We start from the raw sequence: 23500 nt of genomic DNA on the forward strand, positions 1-23500 counted from the left end.
TCCACACTTCCCTGCTCAGACCCTGCCACAGAAGCTTTTCCAAGCTATTAAAAAAATCAAGGTCAGTCCCTTCCAGGCCATGCTGATGTCAGGATCTGCAGGTTTCCAGTCCTTGGGGATCCCTTTTCCTCACTCACCATTGGGCTGTGGCTGAATCCAGATGTTCAGCAATCTCCAAATTCCTCAGCTCATTAACTGACAACAAATCTGACCTGGGAATTTCTGCTGCAACCTCATTTCTCTGCCCCAAGATCAGGGACAGGCGTTTGAAAACCATCAAGGTTCTTCTTGCAATGCTTGAGTGTGAATTATTATTATCATCATCATCATCATCAGTGCAGTGCTGAGGGATGAATACTCTCCCGAGGCTGTGGAGCTGATTATGGAGCATCCCCGTATGGGAATACAAAGAAGAAGGGGCAGGAAGGATTATTTTAGCAAAAAATAAGAAGATGGGAATTGTGCTGCTTGGTGGGTTTGCCTTTGCCCAAAAACATCCAGGGAGGGGGCAGGGACTGGGACTGAGATTTTTCTCTGGAGATGGAATTTAGGGAAGCAGGACATGGGAATAGACAAGGATCTGCTGAATAAATTGTGAGCACAGAGCAAAAATGTGAAGTTTGTGGTGTTCTGCTCTATAGGGAAAGGCTGGATGTGGCTCTGGTAAGCCTGACTCAGCCAGGCCTGGCCTGGTGTTGGGAAATCAGGGGCAGGGTCAAGGATAAAGGACATCTCTGGATACCTCATCCCCATAAAGGATATCCCTGGATGTCACATCCCAGTAAAGAACATCCCTACTGGTTCATCACAACAGGCATTAAAATAACACAAAATCCTGGTTGGGAGGGGTTTCAGTGGTCTTTGCTTTCCCAGGGAAAGGCTCATCCAGGTTGCTCCTTCCTGAGGGATGCTCATCCCAATCCATCCTGCACAACTCCAGGGATGCTGTTGATGCTGTTGCTACCCCATTCCCAGGCAATTTATTCCAGTATTTCAGTGGCTCCATCACAAAAGAGTTTTCCCCAATGTCCAGCCAAACCCTCCCTTGTTAGGAATGAATCCAACTGCTCCTGGTTTAATCCAAAAGCCCATTTGTAAGGATGGGCCACAGGAAAAGGCAGTTCCCAGGAGCAGGAGCTCTCTGTGCAGAACCTTTTCCTCCAACTGTGAACACACCAGGGATTGAATCCCCAGGCATTCCTGGAACAGCTGTGATGAAGAACTGGGTAACACCTTCCTTTTGTTGCTTTTGCTGGTGGGAATAACTCAGAGCAGGGGAAGGAAAAGGTTTGGCAGCTCCAGGAGGATCCAGGTGCACACTGAGGTGACTTGGAGACAGCCACAATAGGCAGCAGATTTTTGGGCTCAGAAATGAGGAAATGTTTCTTTTTCTATCAAGGAAAATCACAGAAATTGCCCTCAAGCAGCTCCTGCCTTCAGGCGTGAAAAGAGAGGGATTATTTTCCCCTCCTGCACCTTTTTTGGGAATCTGAACAGCTGAAATCCCAAATCCGTGACTGAGTTATTCTCCCTTCCTTCATGTTTCTCATTTGCTTGCCAAGCTTCAGTATACAAAGGGAAATCCAGGAATATAAAGCACTCCAAAATCCCACAAAACGGCCAGAAAATGGATAAACACAAATGAGCTCTCCCTTCCAGCAGGACTGGGATCTCCATTAGCTCCTCAATGCCAGGGGCTATTGCCATTATTCCCATTATTCCCATTCCCAGCAAACAGTACATCCATTCCCTGCTCCATTGTATTTTCTGTGTTGTCTCCCAGGTTCACTAATTCAGTTTGGTGCTTGTGAAAAAGGGGAATCAAAGATTTGCCTGGGGTAAATCAGGATAAAGGAGTGATTTACAAAAAGTGTTCCCGTCTGAAATCCTGAGCTGGGTTTTGTGGAACCCCAAGAGCAATTCCTGCAAACAGATGTGACACTCCAATCATGGAAATAACCTGGAATTCAGATATCCCATCTATTCCAGAGGAATTGTAAAGCATCTCAGAGCAGCGTGAGTTACAGCCCAGCCATCTCCACCACTGCATCCCACATCCAGCTCACTCCTGTTATTTTTTCCACATAAATAGATCCAGAAGAGGAATTAATATGTCCCAGGGAGTGGTGACAGCTCTGGCTCCAGATGAGGAGAGCAGGGAAAGGAATGGGGGAGGGGGGAGCTCTTTGGAAGATGCAGCAAAGCAAAGGAGGTCTGAGGGAGCTGGGAACCTTTGTGATGGGGTTCAGGCATGGAATGGGCTCTGTGGGGACCCTCCCCAATCCCTGGTCACTCAAGGGATGAGGTGGCAGCTCCTGTGAACACCCAGCCCCAAAGCCAGCACTGCTGCTGGTTTTGGGGTGCAGGATTTCCCTTCCTCCAAACCCCAAACTCCCCCAGGCTGCCCTGTGCTGCCCTGCCCTGTCCTTCCCTGTACTGTCCTGCCCTGCCCCGCCCTGCCCTGTGCTGCCCTGCCCCACCCTGCCCTGCCTGGGCTGTCCTGCCCTGCCCCGCCCTGCCCTGCCCCACCCTGTCCTGCCCCGCCCTTCCCTTCCCTTCCCTTCCCTTCCCTTCCCTTCCCTTCCCTTCCCTTCCCTTCCCTTCCCTTCCCTTCCCTTCCCTTCCCTTCCCTTCCCTTCCCTTCCCTTCCCTTCCCTTCCCTTCCCTTCCCTTCCCTTCCCTTCCCTTCCCTTCCTTTCCCTTCCCTTCCTTGCCCTGCCCTGCCCTGCCCTGCCCTGCCCTGCCCTGCCCTGCCCGGCCTCACCCGGCCCCGCTCCCCGGCAGAGGGTGGCAGAGTTCCGTGGCAGCAGCCAGAGGTCCTGATCCCATCCCGATCCCAGCAGCAGCAGGGAAAGTCGGCGCTGTCCCCATTGTCCCTGCACGCCCAGCCCGAGGTGTCGCTGGAGTCCTGGAGCGAGCCTGGCCGGGCAGGGATGGACACCTAGAGCCTCACTGGAAGGTGGGACTGAGAACCCAGAGGCGTCCAGGCTGCTCTTTCCCACAGAAATCATGGAATTCAATGTAAACATCTCCCACAGCTCCAGGTTATTCCCCCAAAGTTCTCCTCCAAGCCTTGCCCACACCTCCCCCAGAGCCTATGGAACAGGGCAGAGGCACAAAAGGAAAGGCAAAACACAATTCTTGTCCTTTGGGAGCTTCAGCCTTTTGGAATTCATTTTTCTTCTCCATCAGAATGAACAGAGAAGCTCAGAAATCCTTCCCCAAGCGGAAATTTAATTTTGGAAATGTCAGAACCTTGCCCAGAAACAGAGATCAGTTCTCCAACACTGAAGCAGGAGGATTTGAAAAAGCAAATGTAATCTATAAATATGAAAATACCCCTAAAACATGGATCCCATTCCATATTATTGAAATCCCTATTACACCTCACTGTGTTCCATTAAAACAACGGCACAAACCCTGAGTTAAATCCAACAAAAGCTGGAATTTAAGTACCCCATTTTGAGCACAGATTATTTCCACTTCTAAGAGTTACTCTTCCCTCATTAGAGTTTCCCATTTTGGACAAAGAAGGACTTCCCCGCCCCCCCCCCCCCACCCCACACAAAATCCAGTTCTATAACAAGTTGTAGCAATAGCTCCAATTCCTCTCAATGCTCCCAGGAAGACCCTCAGGAATGTTCACCCAGGGTGGGAGAGTTGGTGATTTGGATAAGGGGGAATGAAGGAAAGGAGGAGAGGTTTCAGTCTCTTCTGAACTCAGTAATTCCCTTTTAGACTTCCTTGCTGGAGACCCTCCATGGACCCCACACCTTTCTGGATGAGGCCTTCCCCAAATCCAGGAGCCCAGGGATTGTTGTTTAAAGGGGGCACTAAACCACAATAAAGGGACAAATTGAAGGGACAAACTGCCTGGAAAGGCCCCAGGCTGAGGGTTCTGAGCTGCTGGATGAGGAATTTGCTCAGTTTGGAGAGGCCAGGTTGGCCAGGGCTTGGAGCACCCTGCAACAGTGGGAGGTGTCCCTGCCCATGGCACTGGGTGGGCTTTAGGATCCCTTCCAACCCAAACCATTCCATGATTCCATGAAAGGTATTCCTGGGGCTGAGTGCCCAGAGAAACGTTCCAGCTGGGTGGGATAATCCAGCAGGATTCCCTCCAGGAGTTCATCAGAGCCCAGCCAGGCCTGTGAAAGCTCAGCCAGGGATTAAACACCCACTGCCAATCCATGCAGGGAATCTGTGAGGGAAAGTGAGGCTGATTTCCCCGATTCAGCTGGCAGATCCCACAGGATCCGAGTTCCCCTGCTCCTTCCCAGGCTTTGGGGGCAGCCTGGCTGAGGGAAGGGAGCACCACTCACCTGTAAATCCCAAAATGTTTCAGATCCTCGCTCAGCCTCACTGCTGCTCCAGCCCTCAGAGGCATTTACATCTTTTCCAAGCCAGTGTTTGAGCTGTGTTTATGTGGAGATCACAGCAACAATTGAAATGTAAGGGCCTGAGTGTTCCTGAGCTCATTTCTGCTGGCTGGGGCCGATGTCTTTGTGTGCTCAGGCCATTAAATCAGCCCTGGGCTCCCATGTTTGTCTCCCTCCTCCAGCACCGTTCCTTTATGGCAGCTCCAGGCTCTGGATGGGAGATTAACTTTTACGGTGATGCCTCAATATAATTTCATGTTACTGCTGCATGTGCTGCAGAATTCCATCCCCACATGGAAGAACTCCATGTCAGGGAGCGCTGACAGTGCTCAGGAATGTCACAAAGCAGCCCCAGCTCCCCGAGGCTGCACTGCTCCAAGGACCAAAGGTGTCCAGCAGAACCTGGGCTTGGAGCAGGAATTTGGGGAAGGGGGAAACAGGGAAGGGCTCAGAACTCCTTTAATCCACGTTTAGCCTTTCTTTAATCATTTCAGTACCAGGGATTTGGCACCCCCTGACTGGGATGTGGGCTGTAATAAATCATGCACAGGCTGGAAATGAAGGCTGTGGCCACCAGGATTTTTTAAGGGAATTTTCCTTTTGTTGTTTCTGTCAGCACCAAACGGTTCCAGCTTGTGACCCCAATAAGAGGCAGAACTGAAGCTCTGCTTGGCTCAAAATGTGGCAATAAAAATATTGCCATAGGTATTTAAGATTTTAAAATAAGATTCTCTGAATCAGGGGCTCACTGGTCAAAAAATTGAGTTTATTTAGATCAAGAAAAAGAAATGAACAAGCTGAAACCAAAGCCAAGTGCAGCCTTTGGATTGATCCTTGCTCAGATCCCTCCTGGCACCACAGGAGCAGGAATTGTGTTGAGTTTGTTGAATTCACACCAGTTTTGCCCCAGGTCGCTGTGGCAAAGCTGTCCCTGGGACAGAGCTCGGCTTCTCCTTGGGCTCAGCCCCAGCTCTGCCCTTTCCCAGGCCCTGCAGGAAGGATCAGGAGAGGCTCAGGAGCCTCAGGAATGGGGCCAGTTAAACACAGATTATTGTGGCCCCCTGTGACCTGATAAGGTTTTGGGGACATCCCACCCTCCTTGCAGCCAGGGATCACCCCTGATCCCTGTTCCCTGTCTCTCCTCATCCTCAGCTCATCACCCACCCTGCCAACAGCTCCTCACCAGGCAGCTCCTCCAGCATCCCCTGGGAATACAAAAGCACTGAAGGAAATCCATTTATCCCTAATGATGCTCACACACTTTGGGGCTGGATCCACAGGATTTAAATAGCACAGGGATTTTGGGGAGGAGGAGGAGCAGGAGCCTTCCCGGGGCTCCTCCAGAAGGGGCTGGTTCTGGCTCTGGTGACTCCACAATGTACAGGTGACCTGAGGGAAAAGTCCTGCCAAGTCCAAATCAAGTTTGGGAATGACCAGAGAGTATCAGGGAATTATTCAGGACTGGTGGGAGGGGGAAGCCTCAAGGGGAATCTGGAAAAGGCAGAGAGGACCCAGGTTTCCTTTCCAGGTGCTGCAAAATGCCTGCAGCTGCAAGTGCCGCTTAAACCAGGCCAGTGAACGAATCTTTCCCGAAATCTTTAATTGGGAAGCATCAGGAAGAGCTGCTGGAGCAGCAATCCCTTCTCTGCCCCAGCCTGGCACAGGAGGAGGGCACTGCCACACTCCAGGAGTGCTCCAAGAGCAGGAGGTACTGCCTGGGGATTGTCCATCCCCCCAGAGCTGATCATCATTGACCCCCTGCCCCCATTCCTTTTGTCTTCCTGGATGCCCTCAGGATTTGCAGCATCCAGAATCAAGCAGGATCTGGAGCACCCACTGAATCCAGCTCCTTTTCTGTGTTCTCAAGCACTGATCTGCTCTGGTGACCAGGGACAGCACTCGAGGGAATCCTTTCTAATACCCAAAACTGTGTCAGGGAGTTTCTCTCTGGCTGATTTCAGTATCACTTTCCTCCTGAGTTTTTCCTACAGCTCTCACAGGGGTTTTGTCCAACATTTCACAACCATGAGGAAATTCCCTACAATGAGGTGACATCCTTGTCCTTGTGAGTAGGGAGAGGACAAGGGAACACCTGGAGCTGTGCCAGGAGAAATTGGGATGGAGCTCAGGAAAAGGTTCTTCCCCCAGAGGGTGCTGGGCACTGCCCAAGCTCCCCAGGAAATGGTCCCAGCCCTCAGGCTGCCACAGCTCCAAAAGCATTTGGACAGTACTGCCAGACAGCTCTGTGCTCTATTCCTACAGACAGACACTCTGGGCCTTAATCCCAAACCCCAAACCAGGGATGCCCAGGGTGGGATTGTCGGGGGGTCTGTGCAGGGCCAAGGGTGGGACTGGATGATCCAGGGGGTCCCTCCCAGCTCAGGATATTCCCTGATTCCCCAGCAGCCTTTCAGTGCCACTCACAGCCTTTCCCACCCCCATCCTCAGGGAATGGTTTCTCGGGAGCAGCTGCAAAGCCGGGGGAGTTTTTACTCAGGGATAAATTTAAAAAGATGCTGCTGGTTTCAGTCCAATTTGGATGAAAATCAACAAGCAAAAGGGAAAAAAAAAAAAAAAGAGGAATTTCTTACAAATTTGCTTTTTGGCCACCTCCGGCTCCTCAGGGATGGGATGAGTTTGGAGATGTTGCTTTTCAATTTCTGCTGGAGCACAATTCTGAAGGCAAGAGAAATGTGCGTGGAAAGGATCTGAAACCTTCACTCTTCTGTGTGTGGTTTGTCCCTGCCTGGATGGGTTCTCAGTAATCCCTGAGGCTGCTGGGTTTTCCTGGGCAGAGCCAAGGTGTGTCCCTGTCCCTGTCCCTTCCCTGGGGCACAAGGGCCAGGGTGGGAGCTGTGGGAGGACTCTGGCAGAGCCTGGATGGGAAGAGCCCTGAGGCCATGGAGAGCCCAGGTCGGTGCTGTTTGTCCCCAGAGAAACACTGTACTGTCCCCAGCAAAACACTTGGCTGTCCCTAAGGGTCCTGAGGGCAGGAAAGTCAGCCCTAGGACACACCTGGGCTGGTTTGGAAGCTCCAAGGCGTGGGATGAGCTGTTTCCCAGGAGCTAGGAGGGGCAGGGAGCATGGAGAGCCCTGTGCTGGGCACCAGGAGGGGTCTGATCCCTGAGTGTCCATCAGGACATGGAGAGGGAATCTGATGGATGACAGAGCAGTGAATTAATTTCAAGCTCTGTTGAGAACAGGGAGGGAAAGGAAAGAGGGGATCAATTCCTGCCAAAGGAATAAAATCCAGCAGCAGGAACATCTCATTTCCTGGTTGCTCAGGGTGTTCAGGAGGCACCTGAGGTTGATCCAGGGGCTCCAGGAGGCACCTGAGGTTGATTCAGGGGCTCCCTGTGTGAGTTGAATGGCCAGAGGCAGCTGGGAAAAGTGGGAGTTTCTATAGGAAAACGAGGCTGTAAGTAGGGGTGAGCTGAGCATGGGATCAAGCTGTAGGCGGGGAAGGATTCAGCTGGAGCCAGTGGACTCACGCCCCAGGGATATGGAGAGGCTGGGAGTTGTGGGATGCTTTCCTGGGACATGGGAAGATTCAGGGAGCAGGTTCTGCACTTGGAGATGCCTTAAGCCCCAAGTCTCCATCAAAGAAGTTTTTCCCTCAGTATCCGAATGAACAACAGAAAGGAAAATTAATACTTGGTTTAGGGAGTCTTAAACTCCCCAAGAAATTCATCAACATCAATAAAGGCCTCGTGGAGCAGGTGGAAATCTTATTTACACTCCATTTTCCAGCAGAAGAAAAGAATTATGAACATTCCCCGAGAGGTTTGTTCCTTAGGGACAGAGGGGATGCTGAAAACAAGGATTCACCTCCGTGCTTTGCACAGTGCCTATGCAGGTGACAGGCACAGCTGAGGCCACCAAGGTCACTCCCCACATCCCCACAGTGTTTAACTCCCTGCCCAGGCACGGGAGCGACAAATGGAGAGGACACAGGAGCTGAGGGAGGTCATTCCCATGGCCACGCTCTGCAAATCTGCTTTGCCACAGCTTTTGATCCCGACTCTGCAATCTCTCTTTATCTCTTTAGGTTAAAAATGAATTCCTTTCTCCCCATCTCTGAAAACAAAACCTGCCAGATAAAAGTGAACCACTCAGGCCATTATTTCCATCCATTCAGCTCGGAAAGGACATTTATAATGTAGGAAGCCGGGGAGAATTGTCTGCCACTGCTCAACAATATCTCCTCCATTTCAAACATGACTTTATTGTTTCTCTTCTTGTTGTTTCTTTCTTTTTTTTTTCCCCCTAATGCAAGAGAATCCTGCAGGCAGCAGCCTCATCCTGCTCAGGGCAGCTTCATCCTGAGCTGTGAGTCAGAGAGCACGGGGCAAAAATAGCCTTGATGATGTAATTAATGAGTATTTTCAGGAGCAGGGACAAAGGGCTGCAGATGAAGTCACTGGGCCTGATGGCACTTCCTGGCTCCTGCTTTGCCTAATGCAGGGTTTAGGTTTAGTTCAGTGTTTTGTGATGGCGGAGATTCAGAATCTCTGCTGTTCTTCCCTTCCCAAAGTTGGGCTGCTCAGCTGCAGGGAGAGAGCTCTGAGCAGGGACTTCTGAAGAGACCTGAAATATTGAGAAGGCTTTGCAAGAGCAAAGAAATCATCCTGGAAGGGAAAGAAAGGATTGGAGCAGAGCTGAGGGAGCTGGGAAAGGGGCTGAGCCTGGAGAAAAGGAGGCTCAGGGAGGACCTTGTGGCTCTGCACAACTCCATGACAGGAGGGGACAGCCAGGGCGGGTCGGGCTCTGCTCCCAGGGAACAGGGACAGGAGGAGAGGGAACGGCCTCAGGCTGGGCCAGGGGAGGCTCAGGGGGGATATTGGGAAAAATTGTTCATGGAAAGGTGTGTCCAGCCCTGGCACAGCTCAGGGCAGTGCTGGAGTCCCCATCCCTGTAGGGATTTAAAACACTGTGGATGTGGCACTTGAGGACAGGAGCCAGTGGTGGCCCTGACAGTGCTGGGGGATGTTGACTCCATGATCTTAAAGGTCTTTTCCAACCTGAATAATTCCATGACTCCATGGTTTTATCAATGTCATTTTTGGAGCTCTGGTGGCTCAGACAAAGTTCAAGGACCTTGGACTGAAGCTCAGTCCCAGAAGTCACCCTGCCTTTTACCAAACAGCTCCCAGTTAACTGCTGGGGACATTTACCTGAAAATACCCCAGAGAGCCCCTTTTCTGTGCTGGATTTTCTGTGCTCTGTAATAGAAAACTTTTCCCTCCTTCCTGAGCCAGGCTCAGCCAGAGCAGAGAAATGCCAATCAGCTCCAGGCAGCTGTGGGAAGTTTCTCTGGGAACAAACATCCAGCCTGCTCCAAGTGACCCTGGGAAGCTGCTATGGGGGACTTGGCTGAGGGAGGCAAAAATTCCTGTTTAGGGCTGACAGCGGAGCTTTTTCATCCGTTCCAAAGCCTCCTCCAGGGGGAAATCTTCTGGTGCCAATCCCTACAAAGAGTTCTGCAATTGTTCCAGGTGGGACAAAGCACTTTTCATGTCTAAAAGGAGCCAGTTTGATCCTCTCACTGCTTCACTCAGCACTTTGGGGGATTCTCTGGAAGACTTTTCAGCACTGGCTGTAAAATTCCCCCAGGCTGAAGAGGCTCCCATCTCCTGTTCCTCAAACCTTGCACCAGCAGCCAGATCAGCAGCAGAAGTTTGATGGGCACAGGAGAAGCTTGTCCTGCACAGTTCTGGTATTTGCAGCAGCTTTTAGGGAATCTCTTGAGTTTCAGGTGGTTTCTTCCCTCAGGATATCCCAACCCAGCCCCTGTCCTGGCCCCTGGCTTGCTACCTCAGTTCTTCCATCTCTGCAGGTGATGCCTTTCTATCCCAAGTTAACTGAGTTTCCATAATGTCTCAGATTTTTTTCCAAATTAAAATGATCCCATAAGACTTGTTCACCTGGAAGGCCCTGATGTGAAATCTCAGCTCAACTTCCAATTTAAGACAGCATTTTGTGGGAGCAGTGAACTCAGAGCAGCTGAACAGAACCCAGGAAGGCAACAGGGCCTCTCTGAGCTACAGCTGAGCTCAAAGGCACCCAGAGGGGGAAGTTTGCACTGTTTTCAGGGAATCATGGAATGGTTTGGGTTGGAAAGGACCTTAAACCTACCCAGTGCCACCCCTGCCATGGCAGGGACACCTTCCACTGTCCCAAGTGGCTCCAAGACCAATCCTTGGACACTTCCAGGGATCCAGGGGCAGCCACAGCTGCTCTGGGCACCCTGTGCCAGGGCCTCCCCACTCTCCCAGGGAACAATTCCTGCCCAATATCCCACCCAGCCCTGCCCTCTGGCAGTGGGAAACCGTTCTCTGTCTCCTGTCCCTCCATCCATTGTAAACTGCCTCTCTCCATCTTTCCTGCTGCTCTCTCAGGCCCTGCAAGGCCACACTGAGGTCACCCGTGGTCTCTCCAGGCTGAACAATCCCAGCTTTCCCAGCCTTTCCTCCCAGCAGAGCTGCTCCATCCCTCGGATCATCCTGGAGCCTCCTCTGGACCCTCCAGCAGCCCCAGATCCCCTGTGCTGTGCTCTGCAGGTGGGGTCTCACCTGAGTGGGGCAGAGGGGACAATCCCTGTCAGGGCTGTGGCAGAGGCAGCCCAGGGAGTGCAGAGACAATGGAGCAAAGCTCTCCTAGTTTTCTCCTTTGATCCATTGTCCTTCATGGAAAGGCCAGGACAGGGTTTGGACACACCCTGGGTTTGTCCCCCAGCTGCTCCTCAGCCCCAGGGCCACCAGGCAGGGGTCAGCAGCTCCAGGCAACAGTACATCCATCCCTTCTCCAGGATCTGCCTGCCCCAGCTCCTGCTGCTTTCCCAGCTCCTATCCTCCCTCAGCCAGGTGGGAAGAGGGGTGAACTCACCCCACTGTGCTGCCAGGAAAGGTTTCCCACAAAACCAGGGAGCTCCACAGCCCAGCTCAGACAGATCCTCTGCTCTGGCTTTATATCGAAAGGAGATTTCAATTAATTCCCTCAGCTCCTTTCAAGAGATCTGTAACTGCTGCTGTGGCAACAGCACAGGAGAAGCTGCTTTCCACCCCATGCTTCATTAACTTGCCCCTAAATGGCCAAGTAAACAAAACCAAATTAGTCCTGGCTTGGGCTGAATTCCTTCAAGGAATCTGGAGAGGACATGAAGAGGACTCAGTGCTTGAGACAGAGGCTGCAGAATGAGCAGGAAATCCTTCAGGTCAAAAATACTCCTGCACTTACTGAGGATAACCAACAGCTGTTATCCTGGCGTGCCCAAAAAGATTAACAAACAGTGGCTTCATTTGTATGAGGGCATTTTTCTCTCCTTCCTTCTATTAATGATGATTGGGAGTGAATTAAGTGCTGTGACTGCTCATTTTTCATCCTTTGTGCTCTCAGCTGCCTCTGAGAATAGAACAGCACAGGGGGAAGATTCCAAATGTGCACACACAGGAGCTGCTGAAAGCCTCAAAATCCTGGGAAAGGGTGAAGCAACAGCATCACCTTCTACCCAGGGTTAAATTCCACATGGTGGCTTCTGGCCAAGCCCAAAAACTGCTTTTCCAAGTGTTGGTTGGATGATCACTGCTTCAGCCCCTTCCTCCATAGGTGGCCCAAGAGGGAAAAGGGGTAACAAATTCAAGTGCTACAGGCTTTCTACTTAACCTCAGGTTTGTTTCTGTCCCCCACAAGGGTCAGAGCCACCTCAGAGTCCCCCACTGCAAATGTGCCAGGTGATGTCAGCTGCTCCAGGGCCTTTGGAGGTGATGGAATTTGGGGTGGGAGCCACCTGCTTTGGGCTGAGCTGAATCCCAGACACTGATTGCCACCGACACCTCCCAGCAGCCGTGCTCAGGTAGGACCCTGCAAACCCTTCCCAGCCCCATCAGTTCCCTGCTGCTCCTGTCCTTGCCCACTTTTGGAGGACAGAAGGGCTGGGAAATGACCTCTCCCAGCTGAGCAGGGTGAGTGTCTGGGCTGACAGCAGGGGCTCTGGCTGATAACTGTTATCTCTCTGCCCTTGCTGCCTCCCTTATCCCCAGATGCTCCTGGAATGACAAAATCCCACTAATTCCAGCAGGGTTGGGATCCTGCCCCTGCACTCCGTAAAAGCTTCCCTGACAGCTGCTGAGGTTTGTTGGGCAAGGGTTAAAGCTGTGCTCGGCTTTGGGGCCAGGGAATAAAATGTTTACATCTTGGATCATCAGCTCTTCCCTGGCTGAGTACATGGCAGGGAATTCAAGGGCAATATTGAGCAGAGGACAAAAAGGATTGCAGGGGCTGGATTTGTCTCCTTGTTCATTGAAACTCTCCCAAATCCCAGCTCCCGAGTCCCCCGTGAGCCCTTCCCTGCTCAGGGGAATCAGGCACAGAACCTTGCAGGGCTGTTGTGCTCCAGCTTCCCAGCAAACCTACTCTGGCACTTGGGAATTCTCACTTGGAACTGATATTTTTTTCCTTATTATTGTTTCTGAAACTAGCAGTAAAGGCAATAAAGAAAATCTGAGGAAAATGGGGCTGTTCCCAGCATATTCCAGTTCTCCAGCACTGGGATCCTGCTTCTCTTGCTGCTGCTCCATCTCCTCCAGCCTGAGGCTGTCAAAAACTTTCCTGCTCAGTTCCAGAATCTGAGCCAAGAGAGAGGTGGGAAAACATCCTCTGGATTTCAGCAGGACCTGCACTGAGCAGGGCATGATCCTGCACTGGGATCTGCAGGAATTTGTAGCAAAAGGGGCTCTGGAAAAAGGTCTCTGACTTTCCTGCTTGGTTTTCCCGCCAAAAAGGGCTGAAGAGAGCTCAGAATTAGGACTGGGAACACAGGGATGTGATTCCTGAGGATGCCCTGATGAGTCTCTTCCAGCTCAGGATATTCCCTGTTTCTATGGGATACAGCTGGACATGCCCAGGAAACAGCCTGGTCCAGCAGGGATCGACTCCTGGCATTTCCCAGCTGCAATTCTGCATTTATTGGAGAGGCTGAATGTCACTGAGCCCCCCACACCTCCACCCCCGATTCCTGACTCCAAGAGGGCCCAGCCTGGCAGGAGCCACCCTGGGGGCTGGTGTTGGGTCAGGACCATGCTGGGGTGAGAGAGGGCAGCGGGATTTGGGGAAAATGATGTTTTTATGAGCATCATTAAATCCTCCAGAGCCTGGCCAGGAGCGTGGGGGGAGGAGAGAGGCTCCCCTGCCTGGTCACTGCTTTATCTCCACTGTCAACACCAAACTGCAGATCCCCATCAATTATCCACAAATTCCAGGCTGGAATGGTGATTAAACCCCTGAATTCCCCCAGCACTGTCACAGGATCAGGGTTTAGTGGCCCGGAGCCGCTCAGCACTTCTTGTGTGGTTTGTGGGAAAGTGGGATGGGAGAAGGAGGGGTGGGAGAGGGGCAGGGAGTGAGGGAGGCTTTAAATGCCCTCATTGCTCCCAAACTTTCTAGAGAAGAAAATACCCAGAGAAATCAGGCAGGAACAGCTTGGGAAGTGCCCCAGTGAAAGGGCTGCAGATGCCTGTGTTTTTCCAAGTAGGAGGGGGAAAAACATCCAACAAAATATCTGTGAGTTTATTTGGAAAGGCTCTGAAAGCCCCTGGTAAAGCTGAGACTGCTGGGATCTAAAATAAATATTTGATTGCTGTTTCATTCTCCCTCTGCAAGAAAAGGTGAAAAATATTAAGGATGACCTCGTGCACCAGCTGTATTGGAGTATTGACTCAAAGGATTTAGAATAAATAAAACCAGAGTGCTGGGAACAGCTCTTTTTATGGAAAAGAGGCACCTTATTGGGGAAAACACCAAATCCCAGAGTGTAAGAGTGTAAAAACCCACCCCAAACACCCCCTTGGCACAAACAAACAACAGACAGCCCCCAGGTCTTGGAGCTGGAAACCACAAAATAAACAAAAAAGCAAAATAGGAGGAGATTGTGGCCATCAAATACGAGTGCCCAGTACAGGCATTATCCCAAACTCTGAGCTGCAGATGGGAACTACTGCTGGGAGCTGCAGGAGTTCCTGGGAGCTCCCAGGCTGCAGTTCCCATTTGTAGCCCTGTCAGAGCCTCTGGGGAAGGGTTCTCATCTGCTTTGCCTGAAAGCAAGATTAAAGGAATCACAACCAAAATGTGTCTGAGCGACTCCCAGCCAGGAGAGGAGAGGGAATGGGGATGAGCCCTGGATTGGTGCTCCCAGGGCTCTGCTGGCCACAAATTTCTGCTTGAGAGGTTCCCAGGATGGGCTGTGCTGCAGAAAATGTGGGAGATTAGACAGAGATGCAGAAATTCTCTTTTTTAATAGGAAAAAAAGAAAAGCAAAGCCACATTTTCTGTTTCACTATAAGACAGAAAGGCAATCAGCAGGCCTGGAAAAAGCAGAATTACCCTGGAGATTTCCTGGGGTGAGCTCAGGAGAGCCCTGGCTGAAGTCCTGGGCTGGAGGCTCCTCTACCTCGGGTCCCTTGTTATCCCTGTGTCTGACAAGAAGGGAAAATCTGTCAGCCTTGGGCAAATCCATGTTTGGGGGAAACCTGCTAAAACACCTTAACTGCATCCAGACATTCCTGATGTCCCTCCTCATTGGAATTTCTGCTGCCAAATGGAGCCCACAGAGGCTCCAGGCCCTGGATTGTTCTGCTGGGCTCAGACATCTCCAGCTCGCTGGGTATTGATTCGAAGTGGGTTTAAATCCCCTGCAGGGGGTTTTAAATCATGGAATTGGGAATTTATGGAATGGGTTGGAAAAGATCTTAAAGCCCACCCAGTGCCACCCCTGCCATGGGCAGGGACACCTTCCACTGTCCCAGGCTACTCCAAGCCCTGTCCAACCTGGCCTTGGACACTGCCAGAGATCCAGGGGCAGCCACAGCTGCTCTGGGCACCCTGTGCCAGGGCCTCCCCACCCTCCCAGGGAACAATTCCTGCCCAATATCCCATCCATCCCTGCCCTGGGCAGTGGGAAGCCATTCCCTGTGTCCTGTCCCTCCATCCCTTGTCCCCAGTCCCTCTCCAGCTCTCCTGGATCCCCTTTAGGCCCTGGAAGGGGCTCTGAGCTCTCCCTGGATCCTTCTCCTTTCCACGTGAACATCCCCAGCATTCCCAGCCCTTTTCTGGGGCAGATCCTGAGGAAAAAGCTGCCCTGGAATCCCAGCTGGGTTTCCAGCCCAGGATGGATCAGTCGATGTTGCACTTCTCCTGCAGCATTCCTGCCCCAGGGAGCTTTGGCAGCAGCAGGGCAGGAGCAGGTGAAGCCCTTTAGCATCTCAGGATGTAAAACCAGGCCCCGAGGATTCTTTTTGTTCCAGGTGGAGCAGCTCTGGCTCCGGGTGAGAGCACAGAGTGGGATTTGTTCCCCTTCCCTGAGTTCCCTTTGCAGGGGGAGCCGGGGGAGCTCGGCTGCAATGGGATGGAAAATCCCTGGAGCTGGGAAAGGGAGGATCCAGCTGCTGCCCAGGGATTCCTGCCCTTGGCAGCCCCGGCACAAATGCCACAACTCCTCATGCCAGGAGAGAAAGGCTCTGCTGGAAACTCCTCGCAGGAGCAGGAGCTTCACTCCTGGCCATCCATCTGAGGCTGCAGGGAACGAGTTCCAGCTGGATCAGATCCTGCCCCTCATGGCAGAGCCGGGCTGGGGCACCCTGCCAGCCCCAGCAGATCCAGAACCTTCCCCTGCCCTCCCTGCCTCGCCTTCCTCCCCACTTCTGCTCCGAGACACGGCCCTGGCTCTGCTCTGGAGAGTGCAGCAAACACGAGGCGCCTTTTCCCATCCCCTGTTTTTTTCCATCTTTTCCTTTCTTGCCTCCAGCAGCCCCTGACTGGAGGCTTTGGGTGGATTTTCAAAGCCTTGTGGAGCTGGAATAGCTTTGAAAATCAGGGTTGGAAGGTTGGGAAGGGAAATGTTCCCCTCCAAAGGATGCAAAGGCATAAAAGAAGCCCTAGACAGAACCAGGGGGGTGCAAATGTCACTCCTTTCATCTCTGGTGCAGCTGAAGGGGCTGTGCCCCATTGTGCTTGGGTACGGAGGGAAGCACATCTCTTCTCCAGCCTCTGCCTCCTTGCTTTCCATTCCCCCTGTACCCCGGGGCAGAGCCCTGGGGCAGCTGCCTGCTCCTTTCCTGGAAAATGCTCCTAAAAACTGCTGTGGCTCAGGTCCAGAAAATCCCCAAATCCAGGTTCCAAAATCCACCCCTTGCAGAGCCCTGCATTGCAAACCTGATTATCTGAAGTGCAGAGAAATTTATTTTCAGCTGCATTCTGGGATTTCTTTGTGTTTGGAGGCTTGGAGAGAAGAGGCAGAAACATTTCCCCAAAGTTTTGCGCTGATCTGTGGACACAATAACCTGATTTTGCAGCTGCAGGACCCAAACCCCATCTCATTCCCGTTGGGATATGAATTCCTGCCCACTCTGGGTGCCCCAGAGGCACCTTGGTGCTGTCACTGAGGTGTCACATCCCCACCTCCTCCTCCTCCTCCTCTGCCAGCCAGGATCAGCCCCTGGAGCCCCTGCACACCCAGGCTCACCCCCTCCCCATTTCCTGCCCCCCCCCCCCCCCCCAGCATTCCAGAGGGTCCTGCTGCCAAGGCAAGAAGCTCTTTCCCAATATCGTGACTCTTCCTCCAAGCCTGTCCTTTTTTACCCACCTAAATCTCTCCTTTCCCCTTGGATTTGCACCATAACGACTCTGGGTTTGGCTTTGTTGGGAAGAGGAGCAGCTTCCCCTACTCCTGCTTGGAGCTGACTCCAAAGAAATCATTGGAGATGCAGGAATAGCGAAAGGCTGGGCTTCAAACGCTGCCAGTTCCCCGCTAAAAGGCTCCCTGGTACATTTAACGGGGCACCAGGAGGCGATAAAAGCAGCTGGGCTGCAGGGGAGCGGCTCTGACCTTGAGGGGTTCAGTGCCGCTCTCAGCCCCGGCAGCTGCCGGGGTTTGGTCCGGGCTTGGCTGGGCCAGGCCTGGGGAGGATTTATCCTTCACCGAGAGATTTGGCACTAAACCAGACCTTGGGAGTCCGAGCAAGGACTGAATCAGCCCGTGTGTTTCCCAATCCCAGCTGCTTTTCCAGGGAGCCTCTGTGCAGAGAGAGCCCGCGGTGAGGGTCTGGGACGGCCCGGGGTGAGGGTCTGCGAGGGCCCGCGGCCTGCGGCGGGGAGGGGAGAGGGGAGAGAGGCGAGAAGAGAGAGGAGAGGGGAGAGAGGGGGAGAGGAGAGGAGAGGGGAGAGAGGAGGAGAGGGGAGAGGAGGAGAGAGGAGGAGAGGGGAGAGAGGGGGAGAGGAGAGGGGAGAGGGGGAGAGGGGAGAGAAGGGGAGAGGAGAGGGGAGAGGAGAGGAGAGGGGAGAGGGGAGAGAGGGGGAGAGGAGAGGACAGGAGAGAGAGGAGGAGAGGGGAGAGAGGGGGAGAGGAGAGGGGAGAGAGGGGGAGAGGAGAGGGGAGAGAGGGGGAGAGGAGAGGGGAGGAAGGGGAGAGGGGAGAGAGGGGGAGAGGATAGGAGAGGGGAGAGAGGGGGAGAGGAGAGAGGAGAGGGGAGGAAGGGGAGAGGGGGAGAGAGAGGAGAGGGGAGAGAGGAGAGCAGAGAGAGGGGGGAGAGGGGAGAGAGGGGAGCAGAGCTGCCCTGCTCGGCCCCAGGAGAGGACCCAGAGTCAGGGGAGCACCGCGGGATGTCCGGCTCCCTCTGGAGTTCTCTGTGCTGTCCAAACCCCCCGGAATTCCATCCCAGGGTCACCGGCTCCGCACCGACCTGGGACCTGAGGGGTATTTATCATTCCTCCACCTCCAAACCCCCCCAGCTGCACAGCCATCGGTGTTACCCCTTTGCTTGTGCTGTGAGAAGGAGAACGGGGCTCTTTAGGGCAGAGCCAGCAGGAAACAGGGGGGATCTGGGACTTCTGCCAGCCCTGGGGAGCCCCCAGAGCCCCCAAACCCCCGTGTGGGGCTGTGAGCACAGCAGGGCCCCAGAGCCTGCTGGCACCTGCAGCTCCAAGGAAAGGTGGAAATCCCTGATTTATTCCAGGAGACCAGGGAAAGGTGGAAATCCATGATTTATCCCAGGAGACCCCTCTTTGCACAGGGATCTTTCTCTGCTCCCTGCAGCCCTCTGGGTGTCTATTCAGAGCTGGTGCTGATGTCACCTGAAAGATTTTTGCAGAGAATGCTGACCTTTGGTTTTTCTCTCTTGATTTTCCTTTGTCTCTCATCCACTGAGACATTTTTGGTGTCCACGGGCTAAAATGAAACTTTCCTTGAGGGGTTTTGGCCCTGAGTGATCACACAGGAGAGGCTCCAAAACCTGACATGCTGTGAATTCCTGGATGGACTTGGAGGAGATGGGAGTTGGGCAGCCTAGGGGGCAGGAACAGCTCTGGGAGCAGCTGGAGATGGGATGAGGCCAAATCCAAGGACACCCAGTTCCTTCCCTAGCAGAGAAGAAGCCACTGTGACCTGGCAGGAGGGGCTTGTGGACATTTAGGGTTAGAGGAAATGGCCTTAGGTTGCGCCAGGGGAGGTTTAGGTGTCACCTAAAAAATTGTCACCTATTGTGAAAATCCCTTCACGGGGCAGTGGCAGAATGGCCAAAAAGCAGATTTTCAGCACCAGTGTGACAGCAACAGCTCAGCCTTGGTCAGGTCTGAGCTTCAGGGAGGGGCTGAATTCCTGATGGGAATGTGGAGCCGGGGGGGTTGGGCTCTGCTCCCAGGGAACAGGGACAGGAGGAGAGGGAATGGCCTCAGGCTGGGCCAGGGCAGGCTCAGGTTGGACATCAGCAGGAATTTTCCCATGGAAAGGGTGCTCAGGCCTTGGCAGGGGCTGCCCAGGGAGGTTTGGAGTGCCCATCCCTGGAGGTGTCCAAGGAATTCCTGGACATGGTACTCAGAGCTCTGGGCTGGGGACAAGGTGGGGATCAGGTACAGGCTGATGATCCTGGAGGGATTTTCCAACCTCAGGGATCCCTGGATTCTGTGAATGTGTGCAGTGCCCGGGGGGGGGGGGGGGGGTGTGGACAGGGGAGACAGACAGTTTTCCACCATTTTTATAGAATTTTTTATTTTTCCCAGAAAAACCCTGCTCCCATCAGACCCAAAGTTGCAGGTCCAGCTCTCCAAACCCAGGACCAGAATAAAACCCTTCCCCACCTTCCTCCCTGCCAGCTCCAGTGGGTCAGGAGCTCTGCCCTGGCAGATTCCACAATCCTTCTCTCCAAATGCTGAAGGCTTCAAACCCAAATTCCCACTCAGTTTTAATGGACTCCAAGGTAAATTTGCCCAGGCCCAGCCTCCTGGAAAGCAAATTTGCCCAGCCCTGAGCAGGTGTGAGCAGAGCTGCCAGCCCAGCTGCATCCATCACCTCCCAGCAGAATCCTCAAACACAACCCTCACGTGGGGAAAAGGGGGGGAAAGGGAATTTATTTAACATTTATATCTTCTCTTTATTGCAGCAAATGCGTTTTATGTCCCAGAGATGAAATATGGAGCACGAGGCCCATTCCATGCTTGGAGTTAGATCCATGAGGAAGGCAGCCCCAGTTTTGTTTAGTAAATCATTGCCAATGGCTTTGGAGAGGATCCATAAATCTTCCCTGAATTGCTCCTTTCAGATCCTCAGCTTTCGCAGGAACCTTCGTCTGCATATTCAGACCTTTGTTCTCAATAGGGGGAAAAATTCCCAAAATTCCATTCTTTGGGAGGCTGTCCTGGGGACCCAGGGGTGACTCTGGCTTTTCAATAGCCACAAAAGGGTGCCAGCTTTGGACCTCAGTGGAATATTCAGAAAATACTCCCTAACTTTGAGTTAAACCCAGAGTTTTGAGGGAATTCTCTTCACTTGCACAGCAGCAATCAAATGGACTGAGAAAAGCTGGAGATGGAAGGAGCAGCAAAATTCCCTTAAATTGGTTTTGGAGTGGTTTGGAGGGAATTCACAAAGATCTCCTGATCCACTGGGATTTGTTTCTCAAAATGCCACCCTGAGGTGACTCTGGGGACAGTCAAGCTGGATAGGGCCGGGAGCACCCTGGGACTGTGGAAGGTGGCACTGGATGGGCTTTAAGGTCCCTTCAGCCCAAATCATTCCATGATTCCATATTTTACATTAACGTTTCCCATCAGGGACTGTTGGATGTCTCTGGATTAATCCCAGAGTTAGATTCTCCCATTCTTGGAGACATCAGATGGGAAAGAGATCAGGTAGGAACAGGGAGATGGGGTTGGTCTAAATCCAGTGACCACTGACATAGCTTTCCATGGAACTGAGGGGACAAAAAACTTGCCCAGTTTTAATCCAAATGAGATTGGCCTGGATGGAAAAGTTCATTTCCATAAGTTTTGCAAAACAAAAAAGTTCTGTTTGGAAGCTCCTTACTTTGATTTCTTCTCAGGGAAAGTGACACCAGTTATCCCAAAGATTGGAAAAAAGTTTTGGCTTTCAGTTTCTGAGGATTTGTGATCTGGTTTTGGAGCATTTGGAATCTGAGAGCTGGCCCCAGGAAGAAAAAGGTCTGGGAAGGAGAGGCAGGTCAGGGGGCAGTGACTTGAACCACTGCGAGTTGGACCATGGCAGAAATCTCAGTGGGATTCCTGTGACATCTGATCCAAGGGAGAGGGGGGACAGCCCTGATTCCTGAGCTCTGTCCCAGTTCTGATTCCCAGAGCTCTGTCCAAGTTCTGATTCCCAGAGCTCCGTCCCAGCCCTGATTCCCAGGGCTCTGTCCTAGCCCTGAATCCTGAGCTCTGTCCAAGTTCTGATTCCCGAGCTCTGTCCCAGTCTTGATTCCAGGGCTCTGTCCCAGTTCTGATTCCCAGGGCTCTGTGCAAGTTCTGATTCCCAGAGCTCTGTCCTATTCCTGAGCTCTGTCCAAGTTCTGATACCCAGAGCTCTGTCCTATTCCTGAGCTCTGTCTCAGTCCTGATTCCTAGAGCTCTGTCCTATTCCTGAGCTCTCTCCCAGCCCTGAATCCTGAGCTCTGTCCCAGCCCTCAGGTCGTGGAGTTTTGCCCTCGGAAAAAAGCAAAGGCCTCGGGACAGGGCTCAGCCTCCAGGGGTTCCCGCAGTGCCAAAGGGAAGGAGCTCCCAGGGGCGGTCCTGGAACTCCTCCTGCTGCCCCACCCCAGGAAAAGGAAACACCAGGCAGAGGCGTCACTGAAGGGAGATTGTATCCGACAGCAGGGATTGATGGAAGTGGCTCATGGGGTGAGGTCCGGGCATGAGGAAAAGCAGGACAAAGAGCCCAGGGCTGTGTTTCCTCAGCTGGAATTACAACAGGATCCTCTGCCTTGGGAGAAGGGGAACAAGGAGAGGGCAGGAAGAACCAATTTTTTGGTTCACTACCTCTTCTGGATGGGAAAGAAAAATCAAGTCATTTCAGGATGAATGAAGAACTGCATTTACCTGGAATCAAACAATTCCTGTGAGTGGCATGGGGGGATTTTGTGTTCCCAAATAAATAAAACAGGAGGAGATTGTGATATTTCCCTCCCTCCCTCCCTCCCCCCCCCCCCCCCCACACACACATCTTGAAGTTAAAGGGGGATTAGAAGTCAGTGGGAATGACCAGGAGGCCCCTGGGACTGCAGGAATTCCTTCCAGGGGCTTCCTGAGCCCAGATCCCAACTGCGCAAGCCCATGATAGTGAGGGAGCTGCCCTGGGAGCAGGGAATGACAGACTTCAAATCTTCAGATGCTGTAAAAATCAGGATACAACACAAATATTTCCCAGCAGGACAAACCAGAGCCTTACACAAACACCTGGGACAGGTCACAGACCCAGCACTGAGACCTCAAAGACAGAACCACAACTTGAATTCATTCTATGGCATTAAATCTGGGGGGTTTGTTGGGATGGAGTGCATTTGGGGAATATCACTGTAGTTTCCAGCTCTTCCCCTGGCTCAGTTTTCCATTGGTGTTCAGGCTGATCTGAGCTGCTCAGGGCTCACCTGAGGAGTGGGATCTGTGAGCACTTCCAGCATTTCTGCCTCATCCAGGGCCCCAGATCTGCCCTGCACTGGGGGAGAGGAAATGGTTATTGGAAATGGTTATTTTTAAAATTTATTTAAAATGTTGTGCCAAATTTAGGGAGCTTTTAGTGAATCTGTCCCAGTGAAACAGAGCCAGACCTGGGGAGGGGAACACACATTTTATGGTCATTTAATTCTTGCTTAGGAATTTCAACTTTTGAATTTCTGGCAGGCTTGAGGATTGTTGGGATTCAGAGATTCCTGCTTGTCTGTGGTGATTACACGTAATAAATGATTTGGCTTAATGAGGGTGGGAGGAAATGGCAGAATTAGATGTTTCTGTCAGGTTTGGGTTTGCCTTAATGAGAATTTTGTACGAATCCCCTCAGGGTGGGGTCAGGATGTGCTTGGGCACCCTTTGGGAATCTCAGCACCTGGGATGAGGCTGGGATTGTTCACCAAGGCCAATTCTGTGGGAACAGCCTCAATCAGGACATGTTTGGAACACCCTCAGGAAGGACTAAATCCATGGAAAACCAAAGATCCACTGTGAGGAATTCATTTCCCATGGATCAATCCCTCCCTTTGTGCCTCTCCTCCTGCCTGAGGCCTCAGATCCCCTTTTTGCCTGGTCCAGGCAGGCCCAGGGAGAGCCAAGCCCAGGCCAAGGGGGTGGAACATCCTCCCCAGGAGCTGCCATGGCAAAGCTTCAATCCAGCAGCTCTGGAGATCATCCCAGAGACCCTGAGCTCTGCTTGTCAGGGATTTTCACACTTCCAAGGGCACTGGAGTTCAGAAATAGCAGCATTTATTGGGATTCTGGCCCCTGTTGGGGTTTTTCTGGATGGCTGAGCCTTTCCAGGCTCTGAAGAAAGCAACACTTCCACTGCAGGATGTTTTCCCCACTCCCATCAGCCTGGATGGATTGTTTGCCAGAGGGAGGGATTGGTTACCTGCCGAGTTGCCCAGAAAGTAGGGCAGGATTTGTGTTTTCCCCGACTGCTGCAGGTGCAAGGAAAGCAGCCATTGTTTATTTCTGTCCCTGTGACTTCCCTGTGGAGCTTTTCCAGCCTCTTTTCCATGTGCAGATGGACAAGGCCTCCAGTTAATCCCTAACTGAGCCATTGACACCAGGAATGGGGCCATTAAATAAGAATTAAGGATGTGCTCCCTACCTTTGGG

The 23500-nt window shown here is 52.4% G+C and overlaps 1 protein-coding gene across 2 annotated transcripts in view; it reads left to right on the forward strand.

Annotated features, from left to right (window-relative positions):
- Positions 1 to 23500, forward strand: part of LOC310918686 (acid-sensing ion channel 2) — a 395266-nt gene that overhangs the window by 267260 nt on the left and 104506 nt on the right. The window lies entirely within an intron of this gene.

This window comes from Zosterops lateralis (genome assembly GCF_965231275.1).
Source record: "Zosterops lateralis genome assembly, chromosome: 24".
Classification (NCBI taxonomy): domain Eukaryota; kingdom Metazoa; phylum Chordata; class Aves; order Passeriformes; family Zosteropidae; genus Zosterops; species Zosterops lateralis.